Source organism: Musca domestica, unplaced genomic scaffold (assembly GCF_030504385.1).
Source record: "Musca domestica strain aabys unplaced genomic scaffold, Musca_domestica.polishedcontigs.V.1.1 61, whole genome shotgun sequence".
NCBI lineage: Eukaryota > Metazoa > Arthropoda > Insecta > Diptera > Muscidae > Musca > Musca domestica.
Genome location: NW_026712367.1, coordinates 1,746,306 through 1,762,728, shown reverse-complemented (window position 1 = coordinate 1,762,728; position 16,423 = coordinate 1,746,306). Strand labels below are relative to the sequence as shown.

The 16,423-nt window shown below is 35.2% G+C and overlaps 1 long non-coding RNA gene across 1 annotated transcript; it reads right to left on the bottom strand.

Annotated features, from left to right (window-relative positions):
• Nucleotides 1-12,338: 12,338 nt before the first annotated feature.
• Nucleotides 12,339-12,889, bottom strand: LOC131805794 (uncharacterized). The gene is made up of 3 exons (XR_009343830.1): nucleotides 12,751-12,889; nucleotides 12,581-12,695; nucleotides 12,339-12,446 (listed from the first exon to the last, which is right to left on the bottom strand). It is a non-coding gene; the product is annotated as an uncharacterized LOC131805794 (long non-coding RNA).
• Nucleotides 12,890-16,423: the final 3,534 nt, after the last annotated feature.

Here is a 16,423-nt window from a genome sequence, read left to right as displayed (position 1 = left end):
CCAGGTTTGCTTGGTACTCGAAAGAAGAATTTATTTAAAGTATTTATTTGTACTAGAAAAAATATTCTTAAAAAAATTCAAGTTTGTTGTGTACTCAAAAATTGATCATTAAAAAGTCCAGGTTTGTTTGGTATTCAAAAAAAAAAAATATTTTTAAAATAACCCCATTTGTTGGGCAATCAAAAAAAAATCTTTAAAAAATCCAGGTTCGTTTCATACTAAATTTGGTACTCGAATTTTTTTTTTTTAAATCCGTTAAATCCGTTCGTTTAAAATTTAAAAAAAAAATATTTTCAAAAAATCTAGGTTGGTTGGGTATTCAAGAAAATATCTTTAAAAAAATCCAGGTTTGCTTGGTACTCGAAAAAAGTATTTAGTACTAGAAAAAATATTCTTAAAAAAATCAAGTTTGTTGAGTACTCAAAAATTGATCTTTAAAAAATACAGATTTGTTTGGTACTCAAAAAAAAATTAAAAAAAAATCCACATTTGTTGGGTTTTCCAAAAATTTTTTTTTAAAAAAAAAACAGGCTCGTTTGATACTAAATTTGGTATTTTAGTAAGGGTTTGAGTTGGAAGTCTAAAATTTGGCACTATGATACGTACTTAAAAGTACTCAATAGCATTAACTTTTTTGTTTTGGAAATGTGTACTTCAAATGCACGAAAAGTAGTAAATAGTACTACATTTGGTACAATGTGGTATTGAGTCGTTGTTCATGTATAGTTTGGACAAATGAGCGCGGTTTCGGAAATGTGTACAAAAATTGTACAGAAAATTATAAATGGTACTGCTAATGGGATAGCGATAAAATTTAATATTTCGATTACCTACGGTATATGTGTTTGAAATTTGGCGGTTGTTTGGAAATGCGTCCCCATATTTATACGAAAAGTACTAAATGTTACTAAATTTGGTTTAGGGTGAGAGGATAGGGTTGTAATCCTGGAATTTTATATTGAAGATTTTGGGAATGCGTGATATAATTGTACAAAAAGTACTAAATGGTACTAAATTTAGTATTGGGTGAGGAATACGGCTGAAATCCTCAAATTTAATATTGAGGTCTCTGTTGGTATCTCGAATTGAGATACGGAGGTGGTATTATGGTACGAAAAGTACTAAATATTACTAAATTTGGTATTGGGTGAAGGGATAGAGCTCAAGTCCTCAAATTTGATATTGAGATCTCTGTTGCTATCTGGAATTGAGATATAGAGTTTGTTTCGGAAATGTGTGCTATTATTGTACGAAAAGTACTAAATGTTACTAAATTTTGTATTGAATGAAGGTATAGGGTTAGAATCCCCAAATTTAATATTAAGGTCTCTGTTGCCATCTGGAATTGAGATATAGAGGAGGTTTTGTAAATGTGTACTATAATGGTACGAAAAGTACTAATGTTACTAAATTTGGTAGTAGGTGAAGGAATAGAGCAGAATTTCTCCAATTTGATATTGAGGTCTATGTTCATATCTGGAGTTGAGATATGGAGGTGTTTTTAGAAATGTGTACTATTAATGTACGAAAAGTACTAAATGTTACTAAATTCGGTAATAGGTGAAGGAATAGGGTTAGAATCTTCAAATTTGATATTGAGGTTTGTTGGTATCTGGAATTGTGATGTGGGTGTAGTTTTGGAAATGTGTACTATTGTGGTATGAAAAGTACTAAATGTTACTAAATTTGGTATTGAGTGAAGGGATAGGGTTAGAAACCCCAATTGAAAATGTGTACTATTATGGTACGAAAAGTACTAAATGTTAATAAATTTGGTAGTAGGTGAAGGAATAGAGCAGAATTCCTCCAATTCGATATTGAGGTCTATGTTCATATCTGGAGTTGAGATATGGAGGTGTTTTTAGAAATGTGTACTATTATGGTACGAAAAGTACTAAATGTTACTAATTTGGTAATAGGTGAAGGAATAGGGTTAGAATCTTCAAATTTGATATTGAGGTCTGGATATATAGGTGGTCTTGGAAATGTGTACTATAATTATACAAAAAGTACTAAATGGTACCAAATTTGGTATAGGGCTGAAATCCTCAATTTTGATATTCAGGTCTCTGTTGTTATCTGGAGTTGATATATAGAGGTGGTTTTGGAAATATGTACTATTTTTGTACAAAAAGTACTAACTGTAACTAAATTTGGTAATAGGTGAAGGAATAGAGCTGAATTGATATTGAGGTCTCTGTTGGCATCTGTAATTGAGATATTGAGATGGTACTAAGTGTTACTAAATTTGGTATTGAATGAAGGGATGGAGTTAGAATATTCAAATTTGATATTGAGGTCTCTGCTGGTATCTGGGGTTTACACTTATGTGGGGCTGTACCGAAAAGTAGACCGACAAGGCTCATTTTTTAAACCAATAATTTTTAAATCCAAAGCTCCTGGTAATTTTTCCTAAGTTTGTTAAAAATATTATCTAATTTAAAATATATGTGTTTTTAGATTTTTTTAAATGTTGTTGGAAAAAAATATTTTTTTTGATGAGCCTCTCTCTTTTTTGGCTGCCGTTAATGTGCCTTGTGTAATTTGTCCATAAATGTCCATTGTTTGATAGAAAAAATTACTAGAATATCTATGTATGTATTTATGTCATATAAGTTTTTATTACTAAAACGTGAAGTATTTTTTTTGTTCATAAACAAGGCATGGCACCCCTTCCTCTCCAAAAAAAAATTGAGACCAGAATTTGCATGAAACATAATTTTGCTCTACAGTTTTTATTTTTGGTAATTTTGGTCATAAATTTTGAATTTTCTATGACACAATGGAGATAGCTAATTGAAATTCCAATCGAATTGCCAATAATAATGTCGTACACCGAACTTTTACGAAGAATTTCAATTAATGAGCCGATTGGAAATTACGGCGGATACACAAAGAGAAGCCACCACGGGTAGATCTAGTTTTCGGTTCAAATAAATAAATTAAAATCAGTTTTTTTCTTTTGCTTTTTTGGAATAATTACAGCTGGTAAATAGTTTTGAGAATAAATTTGAATGATATTATTTATTTATTTTATTTTATTGCGTTAAAATTAAATCACTACAATTGCGCTGTTATTTATAGGCCTCAAGGATTTGAATTTATGTCGCCTTGATTTTTTTTTGCTCTCAAATTTATGGCCATCATAAATTTGATGCCAAACAATTTGAATGAGAAAATAATGACATTGTTGTTGTTTTTTTTTGATTGCCAATAAATTTTGAAATTTAAGTGTCGAATTGAACAATTTTGTTAAAAAATATTTATTTTCTTAATTTTTTTTTTCACTCAAAAAAAAAAAAAAAAACAAGTAAAAAAGCAGTAAGTTCGGCCGGGCCGAACTTTGAATACCCTCCACCATTTGGAACGAATTAGAAAATTTTCAAAAAAATAAAATCCAATAAAAATTCTTTTAAAATCTTTAAAATATCTAATATAGGAAGGTGCCGATATATGGGGGGATATACGATATTGTGGACCTATAAAAACAAATCTATATCTGCGTGTAAAGTACTCACAAGGAACTCCGTGTGTGGATTTTCAGACAATACGATTAGAAAATGTGGCTAAAATCATCAAAATACCGAATATCGCGGGGTACCGTTATATGGGAGCTATACGTTATCGTTAACCTATGTAGAGAATTCTCTGTCGGTGGGTATCGTTATATGGGGGCTATACGATATTGTGGACCTATATAGATAATTCTCTGCCGAGGTATAAAGTACCCACAAGGAACTCTTTGTGTGGATTTTCAGACAATTCCGTTGAAAAATGTCGGTAAAATCTTCAAAATACCGAATATCGGGGGGTACCGTTATATGGGTGCTATACGATATTGTGGACCTATATAGATAATTCTCTGCCGAGGTATAAAGTACCCACAAGGAACTCCTTGTGTGGATTTTCAGACAATTCCGTTCAAAAATGTGGGTAAAATCTTCAAAATACCGAATATCGGGGGGTACCGTTATATGGGGGCTATACGATATTGTGGACCCATATAAATAATTCTATGCCGAGGTATAAAGTATCCACAAGGAACTCCTTGTGTGGATTTTCAGACAATTCCGTTGAAAAATGTGTGTAAAATCAGCAAAATACCGAATATCGGGGGGTACCGTTATATGGGGGCTATACGATATTGTGGACCTATATAGATAATTCTCTGCCGAGGTATAAAGTACCCACAAGGAACTCCTTGTGTGGATTTTCAGACAATTCCGTTGAAAAATGTGGGTAAAATCATCAAAATACCGAATATCGGGGGGTACCGTTGTATGGGGGCTATACGATATTGTGGACCTATATAGATAATTCTCTGCCGAGGTATAAAGTACCCACAAGGAACTCCTTGTGTCGATTTTCAAACAATTCCGTTCAAAAATGTGGGTAAAATCAACAAAACACCGAATATCGGGGGGTACCGTTACATGGGGGCTATACGATATCGTGGACCTATAAAAACAAATCTATATCTGCGTGTAAAGTACTCACAAGGAACTCCGTGTGTGGATTTTCAGACAATACGATTAGAAAATGTGGCTAAAATCATCAAAATACCGAATATCGCGGGGTACCGTTATATGGGAGCTATACGTTATCGTTAACCTATATAGAGAATTCTCTGTCGGTGGGTATCGTTATATGGGGGCTATACGATATTGTGGACCTATATAGATAATTCTCTGCCGAGGTATAAAGTACCCACAAGGAACTCCTTGTGTGGATTTTCAGACAATTCCGTTCAAAAATGTGGGTAAAATCTTCAAAATACCGAATATCGGGGGGTACCGTTATATGGGGGCTATACGATATTGTGGACCCATATAAATAATTCTATGCCGAGGTATAAAGTACCCACACGGAACTCCTTGTGTGGATTTTCAGACAATTCCGTTGGAAAATGTGGGTAAAATCATCAAAATACCGAATATCGGGGGGTACCGTTATATGGGGGCTATACGATATTGTGGACCTATATAGATAATTCTCTGCCGAGGTATAAAGTACCCACAAGGAACTCCTTGTGTTTATTTTCAGACAATTCTGTTGAAAAATGTGGGTAAAATCTTCAAAATACCGAATATCGGGGGGTATCGTTACATGGGGGCTATACGATATCGTGGACCTATATAGATAATTCTCTGCCGAGGTATAAAGAACCCACAAGGAACTCCTTGTGTGGATTTTCAGACAATTCCGTTGAAAAATGTGGCTAAAATCATCAAAATACCGAATATCGCGGGGTACCGTTATATGGGAGCTATACGTTATCGTTAACCTATGTAGAGAATTCTCTGTCGGTGGGTATCGTTATATGGGGGCTATACGATATTGTGGACCTATATAGATAATTCTCTGCCGAGGTATAAAGTACCCACAAGGAACTCCTTGTGTTTATTTTCAGACAATTCTGTTGAAAAATGTGGGTAAAATCTTCAAAATACCGAATATCGGGGGGTATCGTTACATGGGGGCTATACGATATCGTGGACCTATATAGATAATTCTCTGCCGAGGTATAAAGAACCCACAAGGAACTCCTTGTGTGGATTTTCAGACAATTCCGTTGAAAAATGTGGGCAAAATCATCAAAATACCGAATATCGGGGGGTACCGTTATATGGGGGCTATACGATATTATGGACCTATATAGATAATTCTCTGCGGAGGTATAAAGTACCCACAAGGAACTCCTTGTGTGGATTTTCAGACAATTCCGTTGAAAAATGTGGGTAAAATCATCAAAATACCGAATATCGGGGGGTACCGTTATATGGGGGCTATACGATATTGTGGACCTATATGGATAATTCTCTGCCGAGGTATAAAGTACCCACAAAGAACTCCTTTTGTGGATTTTCAGAAAATTCCGTTGAAAAATGTGGGTAAAATCATCAAAATACCGAATATCGGAGGGTACCGTTACATGGGGGCTATACGATATCGTGGACCTATATGGACAATTCTCTGCCGAGGTATAAAGTACCCACAAGGAACTCCTTGTGTTTATTTTCAGACAATTCTGTTGAAAAATGTGGGTAAAATCTTCAAAATACCGAATATCGCGGGGTACCGTTACATGGGGGCTATACGATATCGTGGACCTATATAGATAATTCTCTGCCGAGGTATAAAGTACCCACAAGGAACTCCTTGTGTGGATTTTCACACAATTCCGTTGAAAAATGTGGGCAAAATCATCAAAATACCGAATATCGGGGGGTACCGTTATATGGGGGCTATACGATATTGTGGACCTATATAGATAATTCTCTGCCGAGGTATAAAGTACCCACAAAGAACTCCTTATGTGGATTTTCAGACAATTCCGTTGAAAAATGTGGGTAAAATCATCAAAATACCGAATATCGGGGGGTACCGTTACATGGGGGCTATACGATATCGTGGACTTATATCGACAATTCTCTGCCGAGGTATAAAGTACCCACAAGGAACTCCTTGTGTGGATTTTCAGACAATTCCGTTGAAAAATGTGGGTAAAATCATCAAAATACCGAATATCGGGGGGTACCGTTATATGGGGGCTATACGATATCGTGGACCGATATAGCCCATCTTCGAACTTGACCTGCCTGCAGACAAAAGAGAGATCTGTGCAAAATTTTAGCTTCCTATCTTAATTCGTTTAGACTGTAGCGTGATTACAACAGACGGACAGACGGACAGACGGACGGACATGGCTAAATCGTCTTAGAATTTTACGCTGATCAAGAATATATATACTTTGTTGGGTCTAAAATGATTATTTCGATGAGTTACAAACGGAATGACAAAGTTAATATACCCTCCATACCTTTTTTGGTGGAGGGTATAAAAAAAAAAAATATATATGGGTATTTCCCATAATTATAAATTCTCCAATGGGTTCCCGGGCAGAATTTTGGGTGTGTGTGCTGAGAAATGGGATTTTCACTGAAGAACATTAATAGGTTATAATGGACATAATAAAATGGGTTGAATATTAATAATGGCATTCAGACTTTCGTCCAATCATCCATCTATCCATTCGCCAGCCTCATTTGTATTCAGGGATCATTATTTCGGAATTCATATTTTACACATGCTTAACAAGACAACGTGACCATTTTTTGGGACTCAACCTCTTTCGAACGACCGATTTAGGTTAATTTAATTTTTAAAATTGATAAGAAAGAATAGATAACCTCAAATAGAAGCCAAATGAAATACAGTAGAGAAGAGGAGGTGGGGAGATAGAGCCCCTTTTGTAGGCCTTTTTTTTTGAATCGAAACCGTCCCTCTTGGCTTTCAGGAAGAAAGAAAAATAGAGGGAAGGCTTCTCTTGATCACTTCAACTGTCAAGAGTAGGTTTTCTCTCTCTTCCTCTCTCTTTCTATCTTGCTGGAAGACCAAAAGGATGTATTCGATGAAAAAAAGTGGCTACAAAAGTTCTTGTAGCTCATGAAAGCTAGTTCAAAGCAGAGACGCTCCTCCCTCCCCGTTCCCCCTTCAATCTTACAAAAACTTTTTAAAATAAATTATTTTTTTTTAATTTAATGTAAATTTCAAACTCAGTTGAAAACATGCGACTTTTTCCATATTTTTTTTTTCAATTCAAAATAATTTGAAATGTTTTCGAAAACTTTACTCACAGTGGCATACGAATTGTCTACATTAACGTAAACGTAAAGTACGCATTATATTCAATTACAGTACTAGACCACAAAGTTTTCATAATAAAATTCCAAACATGTTACAGATTATTGATTTTTTATGAATTTCCTTATTTTACCTTTCCAAGAATAAAAGTGTTAACAAGAGGGTCATAAAATCGCAAATAAATAAAATAGCAATAAAATAAATATTTCCATTTTATGTAAATTTTTAAAGTTACGAAACGAAATATTGGATGATTTTATTCTTCCTCATTTAAAAGAGGGACAAAGTAAGTCGCAAAAGACGTTTTTTTTCTAATATAATATTTTCAAAGGCATCTCAAAAAAAAAAACTCTTTAAAAAAAATTAAAAAAAACATTCTGAAATGTTTCCAATAAATATTCTCTAGAAAAATAAAAAATGATAAAAAAAAATAAAATAGATGGTCTTTTTGGTAACCGCTCCACTCGGAGACCTGCAGGTCCATTGTGGTAGAAAGAAGAATAGTAGAAAAAAGTAAGGTGTTAGAGGTATTAAAAAAAAACAAGTTAAAAAGCTGTAAGTTCGGCCGGATCGAACTTTGAATCCCTCCACCATTTGGAACGAATTTGGCAATTCTCAAAAACAATAAATTCCGTTAAAAAATCTGTTAAAATCTTAAAAATATCGAATATAGCTTTTATATTAGGGTCTATACGTCGACATGGACCTGCATAGGTAAGATATGTCATAAGCCATAACAATATTCAAATGCGAAACTTAAAAAATCGGTAAAAATGTAGCTAAAATCATCAAAATACCGAACATCGGGAGGGGGCTATACGGAGACGTGGACCTGCACAGACAATCCCCTGTCATAGGCTGTAGCATCCATTACGAAATTCAAATACCAAATTTTTATACATTTGAGTAAAATTTTATCAATCTACTTCAATTCGTTCGAAAGCTAGATAGATTTCCACAGACGGACGGACATCGCTAAATCGACATAGAATTTTATGCTGATCAAGAATATATATACTTTATGGGGTCTTAAATGTATATTTCGAGGTGTTACAAACGGAATGACAAACTTAATTTACCCTCCATACTATGGTGGAGGATATAAAAATAGTTATGAGGGTGATCGTCTTTAGCCACTTAAATCTTCTGGCTAATTAAAGAAATACTGTAGGATCAGTGTTAGAGAACGAAGACAAATCATGTGACACTTGTTCCCCCACCAACCTGTGTCTCACGTTAATGAGTGATGAGCAGTGGCAAGGCAGATGTTCGATGGTCTCAATTTCTTCTTCTTCCAGATATATTCTACAGTAATCAATGTCTTCGCTGTCCCATTTCGAGGTCATTGCCCTTACCTTGCAGTGACCTGGATGGTACCCACCACAAGTTTTAAGTCAGGTCTAGAAAATGACAGTAGCGACTTTGTTCTCTTCTCCGAGTGTGTGGGCCAGACTTTTTTAGATATGTTGCATCCCCTTTCTTCCAGCCATTTTTTATTAAATTTTCTCAGAGTATTGTTTATGAATAACCTGTAGGAAGTAGCATAGGGGTGGTTTAATCGAGTTATCAACTTCAATGGTAGTCGATTCAGATCCTAGTCTAGCCAATTCGTCTGCAGTATCGTTGCCTGGAATATTGTAATGACCAGGTACCCAACAGAGCTTGGTGGATAAACTAGCGTTTTTCAATGATCTCCTGAACTCCAAAACAACCTTAGACTTGATAGTAGAGGAGTTTAGGGCTTTCAGTGGCACTTGACTATCGACGTATATAGTCACCGGACTGATAATCTCGTTGTTCCTCGTTACCAACAGGTCTATGGCTTTTTTGACCGCGAAAATTTCCTCCTGGAAAACGCTACAGTCATTTCTAAGCATGTAGGATTTGCGAACATTAAGAGTGTCACAGAATACAACAGGTTCCCGCTCCGCATTCTATCTTTAAACCGTTTCAGACAGCTATGTCGCAGAAGGGTGGATTGTTACGGGTCCAGGTGTCCCTATCAGGTATGTGGATGTCAGGTGAGTCAAAGCACAACCGTGGTGAGACATAATCGCTAGTTCTGGCTTCCTCCCTCACATTCATTACACGTCCTGGGATCGCAAGCCCAAGGACGAACCCCATTAAAATTTGTGAGAATCGGTTTAAATTTAGATATAGCTCCCTTCAACGGATAGCTATCTTCAACCGATTTCGATTTCGGTTCAAATATAGCTACTGCTCTCATATATAAGTTCATCCGATTTGGCGTTTTAGGTCCATCACATGCATAATATGCACTGCACAACATTGATATTTGGTACCAGATAGCAAATGCATGTTTAAATGTTTAAATTTTGTCAAGATCGGTTCAGAGTTGAATATAGCTCCCATATATATCTGTATCCGATTTGGGTATTTTTGTGCACAAAATGACTAGTTTAAACCGATATTGATTGAATTTTGTCAATTCGGACGAAATTCAGTCTAGGAGCAAGTACATCAAATTTGATGAAAATCGGTTCAGATATAGCTTTAGCTCTCACATATATGTTTCATCCGATTTGGGGTTTCAAGTCCCTCTTATTCGTAATAGGGACTCCACAACAATAATTTTTGGTACCAGATGTCAGATACAGCTCAAAAATAGTTGTTTAAAATTTTGTCAAGATCGTTTCAGATTTGGATATAGCTCCCAGATATATTGTTATCCGATTTCAGGTTTTTGGGCACCAAATGACTTGTCACTTCCGATGGAATTCAGCCCAGAAGCAAGTACAAATTTGGTGAAAATCGGTTCAGATATAGCTATAGACCCCGTTTGCTCTGACAAGGGGTTTTAGTCCCTCACATGCGCAATATGCACTCCACAATAATAACCTTTGTTACCAGATAAAGTTCAAAAATTCCTCTGCCAAATTTTATCGAGGTCGGTTCAAATTTTTATATTGCTTCGATATACAGCTGATATGTAATATCAGCCCCAATTGAATAGATTTTTTCATATTCAACCGAATTTTACCAATTTGTGAATCTCAGGTCGGTATATCTACTGCTCAAATAAATGTGGTTTCAAATAATCCTTATCGAAGTCATATCGTGTACTCTACAGCTATGTTTTTTTTACAAGAGGTACAAAAGCCTCCGCCAAATTTGTTAAAAATCGATTCAAAGTTGGATATAGATCCGAAATTATGACAGCTCTGAAGCCAAGATACGTCTTCACATAAGGATCATAGTTGGTATGATCTACTTTACATAAATTCCTAATATAATTTTTTTTTGTTACGGCAGCTCTACTAAATACAGATACGGGTATCTATATCAAATGTCAGGATTTTAGCTCAATTCTCTCACCCAATACCAAATTTACACATTACCGAAAATCACATACACATCTGAAATACAGTGACATATAAAATTCCAGGATTTCAGCTTAATTCTCTCACCCAATATCAAATTAAGTACCATTTAGGGCTTTTTCGTACAATTATAGTACACATTTCCGAAACCACCTGCATATGTCCAGACTACACATGAACAGCGACCCTAATAATTAATTTCAGATTTCAACACTATCTGTTCACCCAATACCAAATTCTACCAAATATAGTACTATTTAGTACTTTTCGTGCACTTGTAGTAAAGATTTCCAAAAACACCTTTTTATCACAAACCTACTGCAAACAAGGATTCAAATTTCAAAATTCCAGTTCAGAATACGTTCACCCCAAACCAAATTGTTCCAAATTTAGCACCATTTAGTAGAGATCGACCACTTAGTACACATTTCCAAAACCACATTCATGTATCGAACTTACTTTACAACCTTGATTCTCATACTAAATTTCAAGTTTTTAGCTCTATCCGTTCTCATAACAAAAGTGGTACCAATTAGAAGCAGCGCTGCTCAAAACGGTGTTCTAGAACATCAGCCATTTCCATTTAATTGTTTTTAAACATGAATTTTTGCCAAAATAATTTATAAAGCAAATGGATAAAAAATATTTGTATAAATATTAACTTAACACCGTTTTGTTCTTGATTTAACTACGCAAAGAGAAATTTGAATGAAAAGAGATATTTTTTCTTGAGCAGCGCTGCTTTCTCTCTCTCTCTTTCCATTCAAATTTCTCTTGGAATCGTCAAATATAAAGAAAACATGATTTTAATTTTCTCTTAAATTATCTCTTTTTTCGGCTGATGTTCTAGAACACAGTTTTGAACAGGGCTGATTAGAAGTTTACTTACCCAGCGGATTTTTTAGCACATACATCTTCCATCTGAGACCAATGACAATGTAAGTGCGACCCATCCAAAGCCTGTATACAATTTCTACTTACATTTACACAGCGATGGCCTAGGCCGTCAGACGAGTCCAAAATCTACCGACAATGTAAGCGAATGTTGGATGGGTCCAAAATCGACCGACAATGTAAGCGAACGTTGGTTGGGTCCGAAATCTATCAACATTGTAAGCGAAGGTTGGATGGGTCCGATTCCATCAACATTTTAAATTGTGGAACTTAAATTTCAGCTGTTTTTTTTATTAAAATATTCGTGTTATAGAACAGTGTTTCAACAATAATATATTCTTATTGTAATTAGAAATAATGCATAAAAAAGAAATTCATAAATTCATAAATGTTATTCAAAAGACGTGGGAAGAAACAAAGTTTAAACTAAAGAAAAAGAAAAAATAAAATTTTCCAGTTTTTTTATTGTAGGACATTGTTCGGAAGTGTCTGGCCTTATGGAATTTGAAACAATTTCTAATTTTTTGGCGTAATCTTGTTCATAGAATCCTTCACATCGGACAGCTTCTGAAATAAGGATAGAAAATATAGAAATATATTTTAATTTTAAACAGTTATACTATAGAATAGACTAATGGATTTCATTTTAATATAATATAATATCACTTTTCCATAAATATGTAAGAAAAAAGTTAACTTACCGAAAATGGCCATATTTAAAAGTTTAAATTCCTTAAACGCCTTTTTATTTCGGGTACCATCTGGCCTTATTTTAATAAGGCCATCTGGTGAAATTATAACTTTTATGATACTAACCTGAAAGAAATTAAATTATTAATGGATTCCAACGGAGATTTTTTAATATTCTTACATATTTTCCAAAATCTTCTACAATTTTGGAATGCATGGAATCTGCTCATTTAGTACAATATCATTGTTTTCCAAACATTCTGTCCTCAATTGTACATTTCTTTTTAAATTGTCTGCTTCTACTTTCTTTAATCGTCTTAAATTTCTCGTACTGAATCCTGATATCTTATTTAACTTATTTAACACACAACACTTACTATATTATTATTTTATTAATCTATTTTATTTTATTAACTTTTTTTTTAATATTCACAACTTGCACTTTCAAAAACACTTCACAGAATTTTGCTTTTAAAAAGAAAGAAGCATCAAAAATGAATAACGGTACAACACCGGCTGCAACAACACACAAAAAAAAACTTACAAAACAATACAAAGGCATCCGATTCAGATGCAAGTGCGATGGACACAATTTATTATATTTTGTTTTGTTCTTTAATTCTAATATGGATTTTGTTCCACAATGTAATAGCAATGCGACTCATCCAAATCGGATGCTAGTTGTATGCTATAAACCACTGTTATTTCATTTTTTCCTATTGACAAAATAGCATACATTCGGATGGGTATTAAATTGTAATGGCGAGCGGACTGCTGGGTAGTAGTGCTCTCTTCAAACAATTCATTAGAAAATCTCATTTAAAGATCATCTCTTCAATAACTCTTTAAAACTCCACGTTTATAATTCCTCTCCTTAAATAATTTTTCAGAAATCTCTCCTCTCTTCAAAACATTCTTACGATTTCCAATAAATCGCATTCGTAAATCTTTTTTTTATTTTTGTGAATAAAAATACAATAGAATTCGAATTTACAATTGATATACGAAAAAATGTAGTAATAAATTGCAACACTATTAAAATGACATTATTGAAAATTTATGCACTTCCTTTGGGCCAGCTGGGACCAAGGAGGAGTGAATCGACAAAGCTTTTTTTTTTGCAAAAACACATTGAAACACCAATAAATATTACAAAACAATATTTGAAAACAATGGACAAAAAAGTGAGTCGAATGCCATGAAAACCAAGTTGAAGGAATTTTGGGGTCATATGGGTAAGATAATCTTCTTCATAGATGTGACCAGATGGGGTCTTCATTTAGAAACCCCCAAAAAAATTGTTTAGAAGTCTTTAAAAGGTCCCACCAAAGAGGTTCCGCTGGAGCTTTTAATGTCTCTCCCCTGTCTCCGTTCCCGTTCATAATTATCAACATTCATATTTATCCATAGATGAAGCCCGCTCTCCCCTCCAACCCTTTAAAATGTGGCCCGGCCACAACATTTTGAGGTCTCAAAACCTCAGAAATGGTTTCCCACCACAATTTATGGATGGTATAATAAGTTTGTCATTCCGTTTGTAACACCTCGAAATATACATTTTAGACCCCACAAAGTATATATATTCTTGATCAGCATAAAATTCTATGTCGATTTAGCGATGTCTGACCTGTGCGATCTGTGCGTCTATCTGTCTGTCCATCTGTGGAAGTCACTCTAGCTTCCGAACGAAATGAAGTAGGTTGATAAAATTTTATTTAAATGTGTATTATGTCACCAGGACTCTTGGTATTGAAATTGGGTTATGTAGGCCCACGTTTTGGTATAGCCCCCATATAACAGTACCTCCCGATATTCGGTATTTTGGTGATTTAAGCGACAATATTCACCGGATTTGTGTCAAATTTGGTATTTGAAGTTCGTGATGGATACTACAGCCTGAGACAGAAAATTGTCTGTACAGGTCTACGTCTTCGTATAGCCCCCATATAACGGTACCTCCCGATATTCGGTATTTTTATGATTTTAGCGACATTATTCACCGGAATTGTTTAAAATTTGGTATTTGAAGTTCGTAATGGATACCACAGCCTAAGACAGAAAGTTGTCTGTACAGGTCCACGTCTTCGTATAGCCCCCATATATCGGTACCTCCCGATATTCGGTATTTTGATTACTTAAGCGACATTATTCACCGGAATTGTGTCAAATTTGGTGTTTGAAGTTCGCAATGAATACTACATTCTGAGACAGAAAATTGTCTGTACAGGTCTACGTCTTCGTAAAGCCCCATATAAGGGTACCTCCCGATATTCGGTATTTTTATGTTTTTAGCGACATTATTCACCGGAATTGTTTTGAATTTGGTATTTGAGGTTCGCAACGAATACTACAGCCTAAGACAAAAAATTGTCTGCGAAGGTCCACGTCTTTGTGTAGCCTTCATATAACGGTACCTCCCGATATTCGGTATTTTGATGATATAAGCGACATTATTCACCGGAATTGTGTCAAATTTGGTATTTGAAGTTCGTAATGGATACTGCAGCCTATGATATAGAATTGTCTGTGCAGGTCCATGTTTTCGTATAGCCCTCCTCTTATAACGGTACCTCCCGATGTTCGGTATTTTGACGATTTTATTCACCGATTCTTTCAAGTTTCGCAGTTGAATATTCTAATGGTTTATGAAAAAAGTGGCCTATGCAGGTTCACGTCGTCGTATAGCCCCTAATATAACGGCTACATTCGGATTTTTTAAGATTTTCACAGAATTTTTAACGGATTTTATTTTTTCTGAAAATTACCAAAATTAGTTCCAATTAGAGGAGGGTATACAAAGATCGGCCCGGCCGAACTTACAGCTTTTTTATTTGTTTCTTCTTCTTTTTCTCTTTACCGCGACCACTTAAAGTGCCGCGTAATTTCAAAATCACGCACCGTGCCAGCAACACAGTCGCTGTCTTGTTTGGCTATTGTCCTGCTGCCACCGTCATCATTGTTGTTGTTGTTTTTTTTTAGTTCTAGTTCTGTCATTGTCCAATGGCATCATCCTGGCCGTTGGATATTGCAATTGTTGTTGCTGTTGTTGTTCTGTTGACTTATTGTCGGTTTTAACTTCATTGTTTTTGTTCTCCTTCTTGCAATGAACTTGTAACTAAAGTTGCTGGTGGTGTTGTTGTTGTTGTTGTTGTCATCGTTGGTCCTATGGGCACTTCTTAACACAAGTGCGGTTGGCATTGTTGTGATTAAGTAGCATGTTGTACTGGTGTTTATGTTGTTGTTTTTCGGGACACATGACACTGGCAAAGTTGTTGTCGATAGCGGTCAAGGCACAGTGGAACCTCTTGTTGGCAGAAGAGGAAAAGGATTTTGATAAAAAAACATTAAGTTCGGCCGGCCCACACTTTTAATACCCTACACCTTAGGGTAAAGGAAACATTAGAAGAAATGTGGGAAAAACCATTAAAATGCCGAATATCGGAGGCTATATCAAATCGTGGACCTATACATGCAATGTTTCGCCAAAGGAGCTAGAACCCATTATGACCTACAAATACCAATTTTCAGACAAATCCGTGAAAAAATGTGGCAAAAATCATCAAATTACCGAATATCGGAAGGTACCGTTATATGGGGGCTATACCAAATCATGGACCCATACATGCAATGTTTCGCCAAAGGAGCTAGAACCCATTATGACCTACAAATACCAATTTTCATGCAAATCCGTGAAAAAAATGTGGCAAAAATTATCAAATTACCGAATATCGGGAGGTACCTTTATATGGGGGCTATACCCCAACGTGGACCTATACATGCAATGTTTTGCCACACGCACAGGGACCTGTTATGACCTACAAATACCAATTTTCAGACAAATCCGTGAAAAAATG